The 16,442-nt window shown below is 39.4% G+C and overlaps 1 long non-coding RNA gene across 1 annotated transcript; it reads left to right on the top strand.

Annotated features, from left to right (window-relative positions):
* The first annotated feature begins 11,648 nt into the window (after positions 1-11,648).
* On the top strand, positions 11,649-14,813 carry LOC114145527 (uncharacterized). The gene is made up of 4 exons (XR_003595719.1): positions 11,649-11,801; positions 14,185-14,357; positions 14,457-14,651; positions 14,719-14,813. It is a non-coding gene; the product is annotated as an uncharacterized LOC114145527 (long non-coding RNA).
* The last annotated feature ends 1,629 nt before the right edge of the window (positions 14,814-16,442 follow it).

The raw sequence follows: 16,442 nt of genomic DNA, 5'->3' as shown, positions 1-16,442 counted from the left end.
ATTAGTGATCACCAATTTCTATTTCTGTTCAGTTATTGGTGGCACGTAATGCTGTGGAAATACAGTAGTTTTCATTAGTAGAGACTCAAGCCGGGTTGATGGGAAGGTGGATGGAAATAAATGCAGGGGAATTATGTTTTACGTAAAATGATATTATCTCATGTGTTCACTTGCTCTTGAGATGTATCATGTTAATTTTGTTTTGTTAACTTAGTACAATCTAAATAAAATAAACAAATCTGATAATAAAATAAATTTTACAATTTGAGTTCTGTTGAGTCACTGTTAACTATGACATTATTGAAGCTACTGGAGATCTGGGTCAGACTCTCTAGCACAGTACTTGACTGGTTTTAGTCTTACTTAAAGAACAGAAACTTCTTCATGCCAGTAAGTTGCTTTTCATCTGAGTGGCGAAAAATCACATGGGGTGAGGGGGTTCCCCAAGGTTCAATCCTGGGTTCCACATATTTAAACATGCTCATGCTAACTCAGATTAAAGCAAATAATCAAGTAAGTTACCATAACTTTGCAGATGATGCACAGCTCTACATTACAATGTTTAACTGAAATTAAATTGATGTCAGCAGGTGACTATGAACCCATTCAAGAACTGAAGAGATGCTTAGAACAAATCTCCACACATCATTGTGTGGAGATTTGACACACACATTTGTTTCAGCTCAACAGAAACAAAACTGAAGTTACCATTGTGTAGCAAGAGTGTAACATTTTTTTAACCCCTTATGAATTGTATTTTATTTTTGTGCAGAAGCTTTTATTTTCTTGTTTCCTGTTTCCACGTTTGTGACATTTATCGTGTTTTACAGTGCCAACGTGGTTATTTTTGTACTTGTGAATGTTTAAGGCAGGATGCCTTAAACAATAAGGACCCGTAAAGTGGGTCCTTGAACTAAAACATCCTGCATGTTTTAGTTCTCTCCTTGGTGGTAGTAACAACCTTTACAGCATGTCAATGTTTTTATTAGGCCTCTAATGAGCCATCATTTGATCCAGGTGCGTTAAACCAGGGAGAGAACTAAAACATGCAGGATGCCGGCCCTCGAGGACCCACTTTGGGCATCCCTGGTTTAAGGTGTGTGTGGGGAAGCCAGAGCCAAAGACCTGCTGTGCTGAAAATATTCTTGTTTTAAACAGGTATGTGAGTTGCTTCAAAATGTTATCTGGATGTTAAATTAATGTATTTAGTATATTTTCATATTATAATGGAAAATTATTTTTGTTATTAATTCAATTTGAACTATAGGAATTGTAACTATTGGGCAGATTATTTCTGTTTGGGTTTTATTTTAATTGTTTTTGAATGAATGGAGATTTTATTTCATTATTTGTGAACCTCTGTGAGAATTTTGGTTGGTTTTAACACATTCTGGTCTCAGTTCGTGCCAAACTGCGCTGGGGAGAGGTGTGTGTGGAGAAGCTAGAGCCCAAGAACTGCTGTGCTGAAAATATTCTTGTTTTAAACAGAATAAACCTGCCCTACTGCTGCAATACACCAACCGTCCTCATCTGCTGGTTCCTTTTGCCCATTATACTGTACACAACGCAGAGTACACACAACACAGATGAAGGCAGCTACAATTGGACCCAAAGAAGAATGATCTAAAGTCAATGCACAACTTCAGTTATTACAGCTGGAAACTAGAGATCAGACCCGAAATCTGGTTGAAGTGATGGACTCACACCAGAACTTTGAGAGCCACATAAAGGCAAATAATTCTGTCAGCAGATCGGTTGTCATGGCAAACGACATGGCAAACCGATGGTTATTCCATGAATAACCTTTCCATGGTTAAAGGACTAATGTCCCAGCAAGATCTAGAGAAACTCATTCATGCATTTATCTTTAGTCACATTGATTACTGCAAGAGTGTCTTCACAGGTCTGGCTAAAAAAAAAAAAAAAATCCTCCAGCTGTAGCTGATCCAAAACGCTGATGATGATGTTCTCACTAAAACCAGGAAGATAGAGCCCATCAACCCAGTCCTAAAGTCCTTCACTGGCTCCCTGTAGCTCAGAGAATAGACTTTAATATACTGTTGTTTATAAAATCACTGAAGATATTATCACCTCAATATTCGTTATATATATATACAATATATATATGTATATATCAACAACAACAAAAAAAGGAGCTGTCTGTCAGCACTTCAGTACCAGTACTGAGTGTTAACCAGTCGTGGTACTCTGAGCCCCTCTGAACTTTGTCTCTCCTAGCACAGAGACAGTTAATACCTACCTGTTGTTCTCTTCCTAGTAGTAATGGGCAGATGAAGCCTCAGCCCTTTGCTTTGCCCAAAGGTTCATTGATGCTTCATTCATCACTCACTAGTGACATCTGCTGCTGAAACTGTAACAGCCTTGTCACTCACTTAGATCATACTGAAAAAAAATTGTAAATGCAATATTATCACAAAGGTTTCATCAAACTCATGTTTAGTGACAGGAGAGTGAATTAAATAATATTTAATTGTCATATGTTTTAGTTATTAAAATGATTTGTAGCCAATCTAATCCTGGTATATGTTGACCGTCAGTGGTTTTGTTGTATTTTCTTTTATGTCAGACTGATTTGACAATAAAAACATTTTATCTGCAACTCATCAGATCTGCGACATCTGATGAGTTGCAACATCTAATGTTGCATTTCAGGCCATGTTGTGAACAGCCTGAAAGTTTGTCAGGCTAGAGTATTCACCAGAGGAAGTTATTGCTCATAAGCAGGAAACTTGAGCTTCTATGGAAGATCCTATTCATGTGTTTAAAAAGATTAAAAATCTTATGTTCAACATATAAATAAAACCTATCAACAGTACCAGAACATCCAGCTTGTTTTGCAATGCGACTGATGAGAATCAACAAAACATACATGAAAAGCAAAAAGAAAGAACGTCTGAGTATAGGAGGCATGTTGCCTTGCCTTCGTCTATAAGATCCGTAACAAGAGTTTCATTATATCCATCCTTTAACCCATCCTTTAATAGTCTTCTGTTTTGAGGAGAGACTAGGACTTCATTTATGTCTTTGGACAAAAAAATTATCAGAACTGCGAGGAAAAAAACTATTTCTGTTTATTCTTAATGTTCAGAACTGTTATTATGTTTGTTTTCAAAAATTGATTGTAACTCTAAAAGGTGTTTTTTGGCTGTAGTTCATTTTAGGGACCTATTTACATTAAACTCACTTAATTTGTTTGGTTTAGTGATGACAGCTTATTTTTTGTGTTCAACTTAAAGGAACTTTTTACTTTGACTTTACTTGAAACAATTGAGGTCAATGCCAGTTTCATATCCTACATCTGACCAACTCAATTTATTATGTTCATCCAACTCAATCTATTATGATTTAAAGCCTCAAAATGGTTATTATTAAGAGGTACATGGATGAACAGGCGTGATGGATTTGGTTGGGAATACAGCACTGTCGACAATTGTGTGTATGCGTGTGTAAATATGTGTATGTTTGTGTATATAGATAAACATTAGATATGTACTGTATATATGCAGGTAGATGTGTATATGAATATGTATACATGTATGTACATATTATTTTCATCTGGTTGAGGAACTATTTTGATTTAGAAGGGATAAGGAAAATAGGAAGATTATTTATTGTATGAATTATTGAATGGAAAAGGGGTATGATTATATAAGTCAAACTTCTCACAGTTGGTGAACTTACTAACTGCAGGTGGATTTACATGTATTTGTAAACTTCTGGAAAACCATCAGCCTTCAGATTCTTTATGGGACATGCAAGCCAGTTCGAACAGTCTCTGAAATAATAACCTTTTTCAACCTGCATAGTTTCACTGTTGAAAATGAGGAGCTAACATTCAGAAATGACATTGAAATAAATTCCAGTCCAACATCTGGTCTGAGGTGATGCCTCTCGAACCTGTTGGAGGAAAAATATCCCAACTTCAGAAGATGCGCTTTTATCTTAACAGTGCTCTTTGGTTCCTCCTATCAGTATGAAATTTCTCATATTGTTCAGATATGCCATAACTGATTGATACCTGCTGGCCTCAGGTTTGCAACCAGTTCCTGACTATGAGAAACTAGCAACCTCCTACGGTATATTAGGTTTTCTATCACTTTAATATATATAGCTGATGTATATTTGCATATAAAATAAGTCAATAGAGTTTCAATTACAGTTTTCATATCTTGTCATGTGGCAGATGTCAGCCAGCTGATGAGAGAAAAAGTAGATCTTGGTCTCAAAATGTTTGGGCACCCCCGCTGTAGAGCCTGCCTGAAGGAATAACCTAAGTATGTCGTAAAAAAACTGATTAAAATGCTCTCTTGATGTTTGTTATGGTTTTGGAAGCTCAAGTTTAACCCCCCCCCAACATTATAAATAAAGATGAAGGAAACAATTAGGCTTTTTTATGGCAACCTCAGGAACCATCACTGAGAAAACTGCTCACACAAACAGACTAAAGCTGCTACTTACTTGATACAGAGGTAGGGTTATGATGAGCTGTCTGCACAGGAACGCTCCCTGTTTTGTCCAACTACTGAAGCCTTCTCCATCATGTCAGGAACAACAACAATCAGTTGGACTATTAAACCACTAGCTAAGAAAGAGAAGACATGTTTCTACCTGCAGAGAGTGAAAGTGAAGATCTTCCTCTTTAGGTGAAAGGTTGAGCTGCAGGATAAGGAGGGATTGAAGGACGTATTATCTGTGGCACATGGCCACACTAACTGATCCAGAGAAAAACGTGCCAAGTCACACACTGTTTGACCTCTCGTGCTGGAGGGACTTTTATCAAGTAGCAAAAATACAGAATGGGTCTGCTCCAGGATCGGTCTTGTGGACCAATGCAGGCCCTACATAGGTAGCACTAACACACACTGCAGCAGACAAAGGAAGGATTGTGGCTTTACTGATGAACAATGAGGTTTATTGGAAGTAAACCATGAGTTTCACCATAAAAGCTGTATGTACAAACACACATACACAAAAAAAGACAGTGTAAGCTACAAACCACACTCCGTAACGTACGTCTGAACTAAATATAACGTTCACCACTAAATATCAACTCTGATCAAAAACTGTAACCTATTTACAATGAAACAAATTCACAATTCCAAACTATCAATATTAGAAATATGATTATTTACAAATTAAATATGCCTTGTGCCTCTATCAAGAGGGCTATGGCAGGCTGTTTTAACATAAATTCGGTTTCGTCTGACTATCCGTAATTACATTCTAGATATCTAAAAATGCCCTTTGACTACACAAACTACATTTTGACTATCTGGAATGGTAATTTAAGATATCTGCATTTACATTTTGACTAGTAAGAATAATAATTCAAGATATCTCCCATTACATTTTGACGAGTCAAAATTGCTTTCAAGAAATCTCAAATGACGTCACTGAATCTGTCATTTGACGGGACACATATCTGTAAATACAATTTAAGATATCTATGACTAGTCAAAATTACATTGTTAGAATTGCGTTGAAGCCCCTTTGTGTTGTCCAAACAGTTGCCTGCAGAATTGTATGTTTCCTGTACAAAATTGTCAGTAAATGCTGAAAGAGCTCGGCAATGTTGGTTATGCAGAGAACACAAAACGTCATGAACTATAAGACTGCTTCTGAAATCTGAAAAGAATTTCCTGTTTATTCCTTTCAAACAAACTGAATGAAAAGCTAAAATTGCTATTGTCAAACCATTTTCAACATGATAGTTGTGCATTTTCAAATATCTTTTTTTGTTTTTTCTATTTTTTATTGTTTTATTAAACTTTCAAATTGCTATGTAAGTCAAGGACGTTTTGACTATACAGAATACATATTCAAGATATCAGTAATGTCATTCTGACTAGTCAGAATGTTAATGTATCTCAAATAGAAAAACTGTGTAATTCAAGATGATTCTAATTCATTCGGAGATATCTGAAAATGAATTTTGACTAGTCAAAAATACAATTCAAGATATCTCCAATTTAGTTTTATCTAGTCGTTATTTGCGTTTAAGATAGCTATTATTTAGTTTCTACTAGTCAAAACTACATATCTCCTATCCAAATATACATTTAAGATCAGGCACGTGCAGAGAGGGGGGCTTGAGCCACTGCCCGTTCTATCCTTGATGCCCCTAGTGCCGTTTTTGAGTTGTTTTTTTTCAAAATATTTTTATTTTTATTTTTAATTTGTATGTCAGAAGGCCTGTTTGTGCCCCTCAGCAATAATATTTAGCTAAATATAATAATTTAGTAAAAATTAACTAGTCTGGCTGCCCTCAGTCTAATAATGACTCTCAGAGCCTCTATGTTGTTTAGACTCCAGGTCCATGGTGATTAGGAAGGGGCGGATCTGTGTCCTCTAACTATCAAATTATGGGCAAGAATATTTTTTCATACACTGGTTTGTGAATAAAAACGTAGGTCTGAAGCTGACGTTAGAAAAACTGTTTCTATTTATATTTTCATAATCGTCCTTGCAATAGCGGGACAAAACCCGCCTCGCCCCTAAACACAGAAATGCTTCGGCTGCAGAGAAACTACTGACTTTAACTTCATCATTCTGCTAAAAGCCCGGTTCACTACAGGCAGCTTGAGTCGGTCCACCGACAGATGTAAAGAATATCTGTCTTTATATCAGACATCCTGATATAAGACACGGTACCGACTGTCACCGTGAGTCGCAATGCAGATCAAAGCCCCGGTACCACCCGGTACCACCTGGTACCACCCGGTACCACCTGCTCTCTGTTTGCTCTGCTTCTCCTTAACGTTTCTACCAGGCGGTTTAAAGCCGCTGTTGACGGAATCTGGGCTGGAGGTTCTGGGCTGTAAATAGAAGTTATTGTAGAACCTCAAGTGTTAAAGGAAGATTCGGCCCAGAACATTTAGAGTTCACAAAATAAACATCAGAGAAAATATTGTAGCAATAATTAGAACCGCAGCAAAAAGCCAAACATGCCACAATTAAATGAATCAAAATGCCACCGGGGGATTCCAGGTAGATTCCAGGTAGATTCCAGGTAGATTCCAAGCAGATTCCAGAGATGCGCATTGCAGTGGCTGCTCATGCAGGGCCCAAGGTAATATGGGGCCTTAGACAGAACCCCCCTCCCTCCGGAACCCGTCCTACTAAGAACTTCAGCATCACTAACATATTTAAATATAGATAAGGTGAATCTGTGAGAGGGAGATCAGGTTTATTGGCTGAGTTTAAAATCAATCACTGATTATTGGTTATTTGCTGTGATGTATTTGTGAACAAACCCAATTCAAACACAAAGATTACACCATATCTTAGCCATGGTAACACCACAATCAAACTATCAAGATGATTCTTTAAACCTTTACAAAGTAAACTTCCTAATTACATCCTAAATGTACTATTTATTTTTCTCAACTGAATGCATTAAATAAAATGTAATAACATTGTCATTCTCTATAAAAGATGCTACAGGTTTAGCTCTATGGTCTGTGTTACAATTAAACCATTTCTAGGGGCCCCTGAATGTCTGGAAGCCCCTGAATGTCTGGAGGCCCCTGAATGGCCCCTACTAGTAGCTACTGAGTTTTCTTTGCCTTGATATCTCAGTCTTATAATTCTAGGTCTCAGAGGTGCTAATATCAAACTATTATATAGAGTTAACCCCTTTGAGCGTTTTGATCTATAAATCAGTCTACAGCCAGGTTGTTCTAGAGGTTAAATAGATATTATTAGGGCTTAATTATGAAAATGGCAGCAATTTTGCTTATTTTATAACTTCATAACTTCTCTCCTCTGATCTGTTTAACAGCTACAGTCTCAGATCAGCTCAGCCCTCCAGGACTGTCAGCAGCAGAAACAGCAACTTTATACCTGTTGGGGAAAATATAGACTAGATTTGCTTTGCATTTCCCCGCATGATGGCAATGATATAGTAGGATCCAATTAGATTCTTGATTAATATGGGTTGTTGCTATGTTGTTGTACGGAGTTTTTGATCAATGTGCCCCTTTTTTAAATTTGAGCCCCTGCTCCTCCAAAGGTCTCTGCACAGCCCTGTGCTTCTTGCTACACCTGGTGCACAGAGTGGGGAGGGTGGAACACCATCCCACCACATGACTAGTCATAGTTTAACTGTAGATATCTGAAATGTGTATTTCAGATAGTCAGAAAATCATTGAAGATGAAAAAAATCTTGAATTGAAGTCTCTATATAACTCAGTGGTAAATCTGATGTCTGATGTAAATCTGACTATGTAAAGATGGCGGCGCACGTAGACGCAGCGGCTCTGTGCTCACCGACTCGAAGTTCGTCTTTTCCACTTTGCTTGGTTAAAAACACCTACAACCGACAAAATTTACTGGCCATTGGTCAAGCAATCGGGGGAAGTCTGTCACAGGAGCGTTTCCGTGTCCACAACAACATTCCGGTCGATATTGCAGGGACACTGGGCTCTCCCTGATTACAATCCCAGTATCTACGACAGGGCGACGGCGCAGAGATCGTAAACAAAAGAGGGGGTGTCGCAGCGGCGTGTTAGCGAGGCTCAGGAAACAGCCACACAAACCACCGCTACCAAGCATCTTTCTCTCCAACATGAGGTCTCTCGCTAACAAACTGGACGAATGGAAGCTGTGAATTGCAACTGACAACCTCATCCGGGAATTCTGCATTCTGTTGATCATGGAGACGTGGTTAAATCCAACCATACCGGACCTGGAGATCGAGCTAGCAGGCTACACAGCACACCGACAGGACCGATCAGCGAGCTCCGGTAAGAAAAGAGAAGGCGGACTATGCGTTTACGTAAATAACAGCTGGTGTACAAACTCCACAGTAGTTGTTAGCCACTGTTCTCCAGGCATGGAGTTCATCACAATTAAATGCAGACCCGATACCTCCCACGTGAGTTTAACGCCATTCTACTCACTGCGGTTTACATAGCACCGGATGCTAACACTAGCTCGGCCATGGGACTCCTGCATGATACTATCAGCAACAACCAGAACAAGTACCCCGAGGCTGTTCACATCGTCTCTGGGGACTTTAATCATGCTGATCTGAAATCAGTCCTCCCCAAATTCCATCAACACGTAAAGTGCACAACCAGGGGTGATAAAACTCTGGACAAGCTGTACACAAACACCAGACAAGCATACAGGGCTAAACCCTTAGCACACCTTGGCCAGTCTGATCACGTGTCCCTGCTACTGATCCCTGCTTACACTCCCCTGCGGAAACGTGTCCCCATTACAACCCGGACTGTCACCATCTGGCCTGAGGATGCCTCTTACCAACTACAGGACTGCTTCCAGAGAACTGACTGGGAGGTTTTTGCACATCAGGACCTGGAGAGCTACACCTCAGCAGTCTTGGACAACATCAGGTTCTGCACGGACAATGTCACCAGGAACAGACTCATCAGGATCTATCCGAATAGGAAACCCTGGATGACTAAGGAGGTCCAGGGCCTCTTGAAAGCCAGGAACGCTGCTTTCAGGTCTGGGGACAAAGCACTCTACAGTTCTGCCAGAGCCAACCTGAGAAGCGGCATCTGCCAAGCTAAGGCATCATACAGAGGAAGAATAGAGAAGCAGCTCAGGAGCAACAACACCAGGCAGGTGTGGCAGGGTGTCCAGCACATTACAAGCTACAGATCCAGCAACCAGCCATGCACGGAGGGAACCACTTCCCTGGCAGAGGAGATGAATATCTTCTTTGCCCACTTTGAGGCGACACCTACCACAGCTCCATCACAGCTGCCTGTCCACAGCAGCTCTGCTCTCACAGTAGAGGAGAGTGAGGTGAGGCAGGTGATGAGGAAGGTGAACCCAAGGAAGGCTGCGGGACCTGACGGTGTGTCGGGACGGGTGCTTAAAGACTGTGCAGACCAACTGGCTGGAATCTTCACAAAGATTTTTAATCAGTCCCTGTCTCAAGCCACTGTCCCTCCCTGCCTAAAGTCCTCTACCATCGTCCCCCTGTCGAAAAGAACCAACATCAACACCCTGAACGACTACCACCCAGTGGCACTCACACCGATCATCATGAAGTGCTTTGAGAGACTGGTGCGGAGTCACATTCTCGCTGGCCTGCCTGCTGAGCTGGACCCTCTCCAATTTGCCTACAAAGCAAAGAGGTCCACAGAGGACGCTGTATCCACTGCACTTCATGCTGCCCTGACCCACTTAGAGAAGCAGGGGAGCTACGTCAGAATGCTCTTCGTGGACTTCAGCTCAGCATTTAATACTATACTTCCCCAACGTCTGGTGTCCAAGCTAGCAAACCTTGGGCTCCCATCAGCCACCTGCAGTTGGATCCTGGACTTCCTAACAGGTCGCTCTCAGAGGGTCAGACTGGGCCCCCACACCTCCACTGCTCTGAGCCTGAACACCGGATCGCCACAGGGTTGCGTGCTCAGCCCATTTCTCTACACCCTCTACACTCATGACTGTGTCTCCAACCACCTCAGCAACAAGATCATAAAGTTTGCAGATGACACGACTGTTGTTGGTCTCATCTCAGGCGGGAAGGGGGAGCTGGAGTACAGGGATGAGGTGAAACGGCTGTCAGAGTGGTGCAAAGTCAATAACCTGCTCCTCAACACCTCCAAAACAAAGGAGCTGGTGATCGACTTCAGGAAGAACAAAACAGACATCCAGCCTCTCACCATCAGTGGGACCTGTGTGGAGAGGGTCCCAGTGTTCAGGTTTCTGGGCATGGAGTTGGAGGACAAGCTAACCTGGAGCACCAACACCAAGGAGCTGTTGAAGAAGGCACAGCAGAGACTGTACTTTCTGAGAATACTCAAGAAGAACCGTCTCCCCTCAGACTTGCTGCAGGCCTTCTATCACTGCTCCATAGAAAGTGTGGTCACGTACGGTCTGTGTGTCTGGTACGGCGGCAGCACATCTGCGGACAAGAAGGCGCTCCAGAGGGTTGTTAGGGCAGCAGAGAGAACCATAGGCTGCCGCCTCCCCACTATGGAACAGATTTACACTTCCAGGCTCCACAAGAAAGTTTTGGACATTTTAAATGACTCTTCACACCCTGGCCATGGTCTCTTCCAGCTGCTGCCATCAGGCAAGAGATACAGAGCAATAAAAACCAGGACTAATCGCCTAAAAAACAGTTTTTACCCGATGGCAATCATGGCACTAAATTCAAAGGCATAAGAACTTCTGCTCTTGACACCACTTTGTTATAAATGTAAATTCTCTTGCGACACCTCCAGGCGCTGCAACCATCTTCTGATGTCTAAGTTTATTTCTCATTTTGTACTATTCATTTTGGTATATTACGTATATACACATAACCTGCATCTTAACTCGAGTCGAGCAAATCTCAATCTCGTTGTAATCTGTTGATGACAATGACAATAAATCTTATCTTATCTTATTTTGACTAGTCAGAATGTAATTAGAGAAATCTCAAATATGTGTTTTGTCTAGTCAAAATATAATTAGAGATATCTACGAAAACGACTAGTCATAAAACAACTCGAGATATCTGGAATGTAAGGGCAGTAAAACAGAGTTTATTTTATAATGGCCTGCCAGCAGGGTCCGCTAATAAGATACATTGTTACAACCCTGATGCAACTTGTCTTCCGTTCCTTTTGTAGTTAAGCTGCCGTTCAGAGGAGCCAAGATGGCGGCTAGCCTTTAGGCATTGTTCAGAACTTTCCTCCAACCTTATGCTTCTCCTGTTGGAACAGATATATTTGTAATGTCTTCAACCTTTACAACAAAACGCAAAACTGAATGTCATCTGGTACTTACTCCTACAAAGTCACCATCTACTAAGAAAGGTAAAATGGAGCAAACTAAAGCAGAGAATGTGATAGCGGTGCTAAAGCTAGCTATCGAGGAACATGGGAACATCTATTGGGAAATATATTGATGAGTTGAAGTCTTCTATTAATTTTCTCTCCGCTGACATACAAGATATTAAAAGCACACTGCACACCACGGTCAGCTGAGTCAGCAAAGCTGAAGAAAAGATTCAGGCATTGAAAAACAAAGTGCTATAGCTAACACGTGATAAGAAGCGGTGGAATTTGAGGCTCCGTGGCCCGAAGAAGGGATGGAAGATGTAAGGCTCATGGTGGTGGAGGTATGTCAGAATATAGTCCCAAGCTACAAAGAGAAGCTTCTGGAGGTGATTGATTCAGTCTATCTGCTAGGCAGAAAACATCCAACCAAACCATAGCCTTGAGATATCATCATCCATTTCACTATGCAGCATTTCTGCAACTTGATCTGGAAAATGGCAAAGAATTCTGGCTACTTGAAGCAAAGAAATCTCCTATTCAAAGAAGATCTTTCTGTGCGAGAAACGGAGCCAACTGTGGCCAATAATCCAACAAGCCCGTAAGGATAAAACGATCGCTTACTTTGTAGTTCTATGTTCTCAGTTAAGTTCGACTAAAACTCAGACACTTATCTTGTTTGTTTATTACTATGTTAAAGTTCTTCTCAGTCAGGACTGAGGGATATCACTAAAAGAAAAGCTTTATTTCTGTTTGCAAAAAATTGTGGTGCTGATTTTTGTTTGCTTCAAGAGACTCATTCCCTTGATAGTGACTATAAACTTTGGAAAGGCTTGTGGGTGGCCCATGGAACTCACTGTACAGCAGGTACATTAACTTTGAAACACAAATTTAATAGCAGCATCATCTTCACCGAAGCCGACCCAGCTGGACACTATATTCTCACAGTTATCACATATGATAATTCTGTCTTTCTTATTGGTAACATTTATGGTTATAACAACGTTAAGGAAAATGTCAGGCTGTTTGAAACTTTGAACTCCAGTATTGATGCTCTTGTTAAAAAATTTAATGATATTACCGTAAGTACATTTTAGGAGGAGATTTCAACACTACTGTGAATGATGAGGTTGACCGATGGCCTAGCAGGCAAAGAATAAATTCTCAGATTGTTGACTGTATGAATGAACGAAGTTTAATAGATATTTGGAGGGTAAATAATTCAAACACAGTACATTTTACATGGAAAAACAAAGCTGGTTCGCAACAATCAAGAATCAATCTTTGGCTAATATCTGACTCTTTACAACATTCAAATTGCAAAGCTGAGATTATTCAAGCACCCCTTACTGATCATAAAGGCATTCTGTTACAGGATTGTATGTCCCTTGATAGAACTACTAAAAGGAACCCTGCATATTGGAAGATGAATAACTCCCTTCTTAATGACAAATCTGTCTATTTAACAATTAAAAACAAAATTGAAGAGTACCTAAAATTAGCACATTCTGAAAATAATTATGGATGTGACATTCTAATCCCAAAACCTCAGAAAAATGCATTAATTTTGGATAATTGGAGTCCTATTTCTTTACTTAACAGTGATTACAAAATTTTAGCCAGTTGTTTGGCAATTTTTTTTTTAAAAAAGCTCTTAGTGGTATTATATGAATCTCAAAATGGCTTTATGGCAGGAAGGCATATTATTGATAACATAAGATTGGTTCTTGATATCTTAGACTATCCAGAAATTATTTCAGCTAACAGCTTTATTTTATTTTTAGATTTTCAAAAGGCATTTGACTCGATAGAACATGACTTCATCTTCAAAGCCGTCAGCTTATTTGGTTTAGGAGAGAATTTTCAAAAATCAATCCACACTCTTCATACTTATGGAAATAGCTCAATAAAATTACCTCATGGAACTACCAAAACATTTAAAATAGAGTGTGGGATTCATCAGGGATGCCCTGTATCACCCTTTTTGTTTCTTCTCCCTATGCAAATCTTAGCTACTTTTATTAAAAATAGTGATCTTAAAGGAATCTCAGTTGCAGGAAAAACTATACTATTGAGTCAACTAGCTGATGATACAACTTTGTTCTTACAAGATACGTTTCAAATTGATGTTGCACTTAAACTTTTAACTACATTTTCAGTAGCCTCTGGTCTTAAACTTAACTTATCTAAATGTGAAGTTCTTCCAATCAATAGTTGTAATGAATTATCTTTGTCAGGAATTCCTGTGAAGTCTGAAGTTAAATATCTTGGGGTAACTATAGTTAAAAAGCAAACAGCAAGAATTAGCAAAAACTTTGATCCAATCTTGTCAACAAAGATTTAATCTATGGTTGAAGAGACCTGACTGTCACTGAGTCCTGCTGGCCAAAACTGAAGGTCTTTCTCGTCTTGTCTATGTCAGGAACCTGTGTGCATGTGTGTGTGTGTGTGTGTGTGAGTAACACATCTTCTCTAGTGAGGATCTTGGTGAGGAGCCAGGGCAGTCAACACAGGTGGAGATCATCAGCCTCATCAGGGGTTGGGAATAAAGGAGCTGCAGATTCTTCAATCAGTGCTGAAGGATTAACGCTACCGGTAGTCTCTCTGGCTCTCTCTCGTCTGCTAGTTTTAGCTTATGTTTAGTCTCTCGAGCTTTGCTACCAGAGTTTCATATCCTTGTGTTGCTGTCTCCAGGTTTCATCAAGGAAATTTCCAAGAAGGAGTTGTCCATCTGTTTTCACCCTCCAAGTCTCTTACCTGCGAAGAATCTGCCTGCCTGCTCCGCCCATTCCCAGCCATCATTTAACTCCATCTGGACCTTTGGCTCACCAAACTCCACACGGGTTTCAGGACAACCTTCCCCCACAGTTCACCAGAACCGTCATATGAGTAAGCAGTTCCTATTTGCATCTGGATCAACTCACCTCTGACCACCAATAACGCAGCTCTGTTCCAGGTGCCGCTGTTTGTGGATCACTTCCATTATCCTGAAACGCTACGTGGACCTGTCAATTGTGTTCGATCTTTTGTTAATAAATCCCTTTTCCTAGACTTGGACTTGTTGATTCTGCATGTGGGTCAAAAGATTAGAGCCGATCATGTCAGTCTATGCCAGTTCAGCCCTTGATGTCCCGAACAGCCTTTGCACCAAAATCGATCAAATACTCTTTGATTTCATTTGGTGGGGAAAAGCCCCATCTTATTAGAAAGAATGTTATGATCAATAGACTAAGTTCTGGTGGTTTCAATGTTCTGGACTTTAATACCCTACATTCTACATTCAAAGTTAAGTGGATCAAAAGATATCTGAAAAATCCTAATTCAATTTGGCATTGGATTCCTACACAAGTTTTTAAATCCTTTGGTGGCCTAGACATTTTACTAAGATGTAACTACAAAATAGAAAAGCTCCCTGTTAATGTATCTAGCTTCCATAAACAACTGCTTTTATCCTGGACATTGGTTTATAAATATAACTTTCCCCCTCATAACTGTTTTATTTGGAAACCAAAATGTTTGCTTCAAGCATAAATCCTTATTTTTTAAGAACTGGGTGGATAATGATATTCTATTTGCAAAGCAATTGTTTAATGAGGATGGTCAATTGTTTAATTATAGTGGATTTCTTTGTAAATGTAACTTCCCTGTGACCCCTAAAAAGTTTGCTGTTATTTTCAATGCTATTCCAGCAGGTTTGAAATTTCTCATATAAACCTCAGACAGAGCCCATGTCCAATAGCCCAGATTTCCACAGTTATTTATTGGTAATTCAGACCTGTTCCTTAGTATTAAAACCAGAAACAAACATATTATAGAAATAATCCAAAGGAGTACTATTACTAAACCTGCTTCAATCTTTTTTTGGAACAATCTTTACTCAGATATTGATTGGGAACAAACATGGTTATTGCCAAAAAAGTTTTTTTTTTTTTTTTTTTTAATTTCTCAAATAAGGTACAGGAGGTGTCTCTTAAAATTTTACACAGGTGTTACCCTTTAAATTCAATACTGACTAAATATATTCCAAATATTGATTCCTTTTGTCACATCGAACAAGAAACATTAACCCACCTTTTTTGGGAATGCTCCTTCAGTAAAACATTTTGGTGTGACATCAATATTTTCAGTAATTGGAAATGTGATATACTTATTCCTTTGAATGTTAAATATGTTTTCTTTGGTATTTCGAATAATAGAATGTCTGGGAAAGAATATATTATAAACTTTCTTACTTCTGTTGGCCAAGTTCTACATACACACGCCTGCAAATTTGCTAAAAACAAATCTAACCTCACTGTTTTTAGATCTTATTTAAGATGTTTTTTAGACTCTTTCAAATTGTGCACCAACTCTAAAGCTATGAAACTTATAGCCTTAAGTGATGAATTTGATTTGTAAACTTTTATTTCTTTTTTTGTTCTCATGGAATCCTATGGATTTATTACCCCAGCACTTTGAGCATACTAATACTGTCTGCAATTGTATATTCTTTATTTGTAAATAAAGTTTATTCATAAAAAAAAGTTAAGCTGCCATACTATTGGCTGTACTGCTTATTAAAATAAAAGTATCGAATCAAAAACCAGAAGTCAAGTATATTGCAACGATTCTGTGTTTTAGTTCTGCTGGGGTTCATACAGTTATTTGTATTTGTTATAAGTTGCATTGTGATCCTTTCTG

This window comes from Xiphophorus couchianus, chromosome 5 (genome assembly GCF_001444195.1).
Source record: "Xiphophorus couchianus chromosome 5, X_couchianus-1.0, whole genome shotgun sequence".
NCBI lineage: Eukaryota > Metazoa > Chordata > Actinopteri > Cyprinodontiformes > Poeciliidae > Xiphophorus > Xiphophorus couchianus.
Note: the sequence above shows the minus strand (reverse complement) of the source record. Positions and strands in the feature narration are given on the sequence as shown.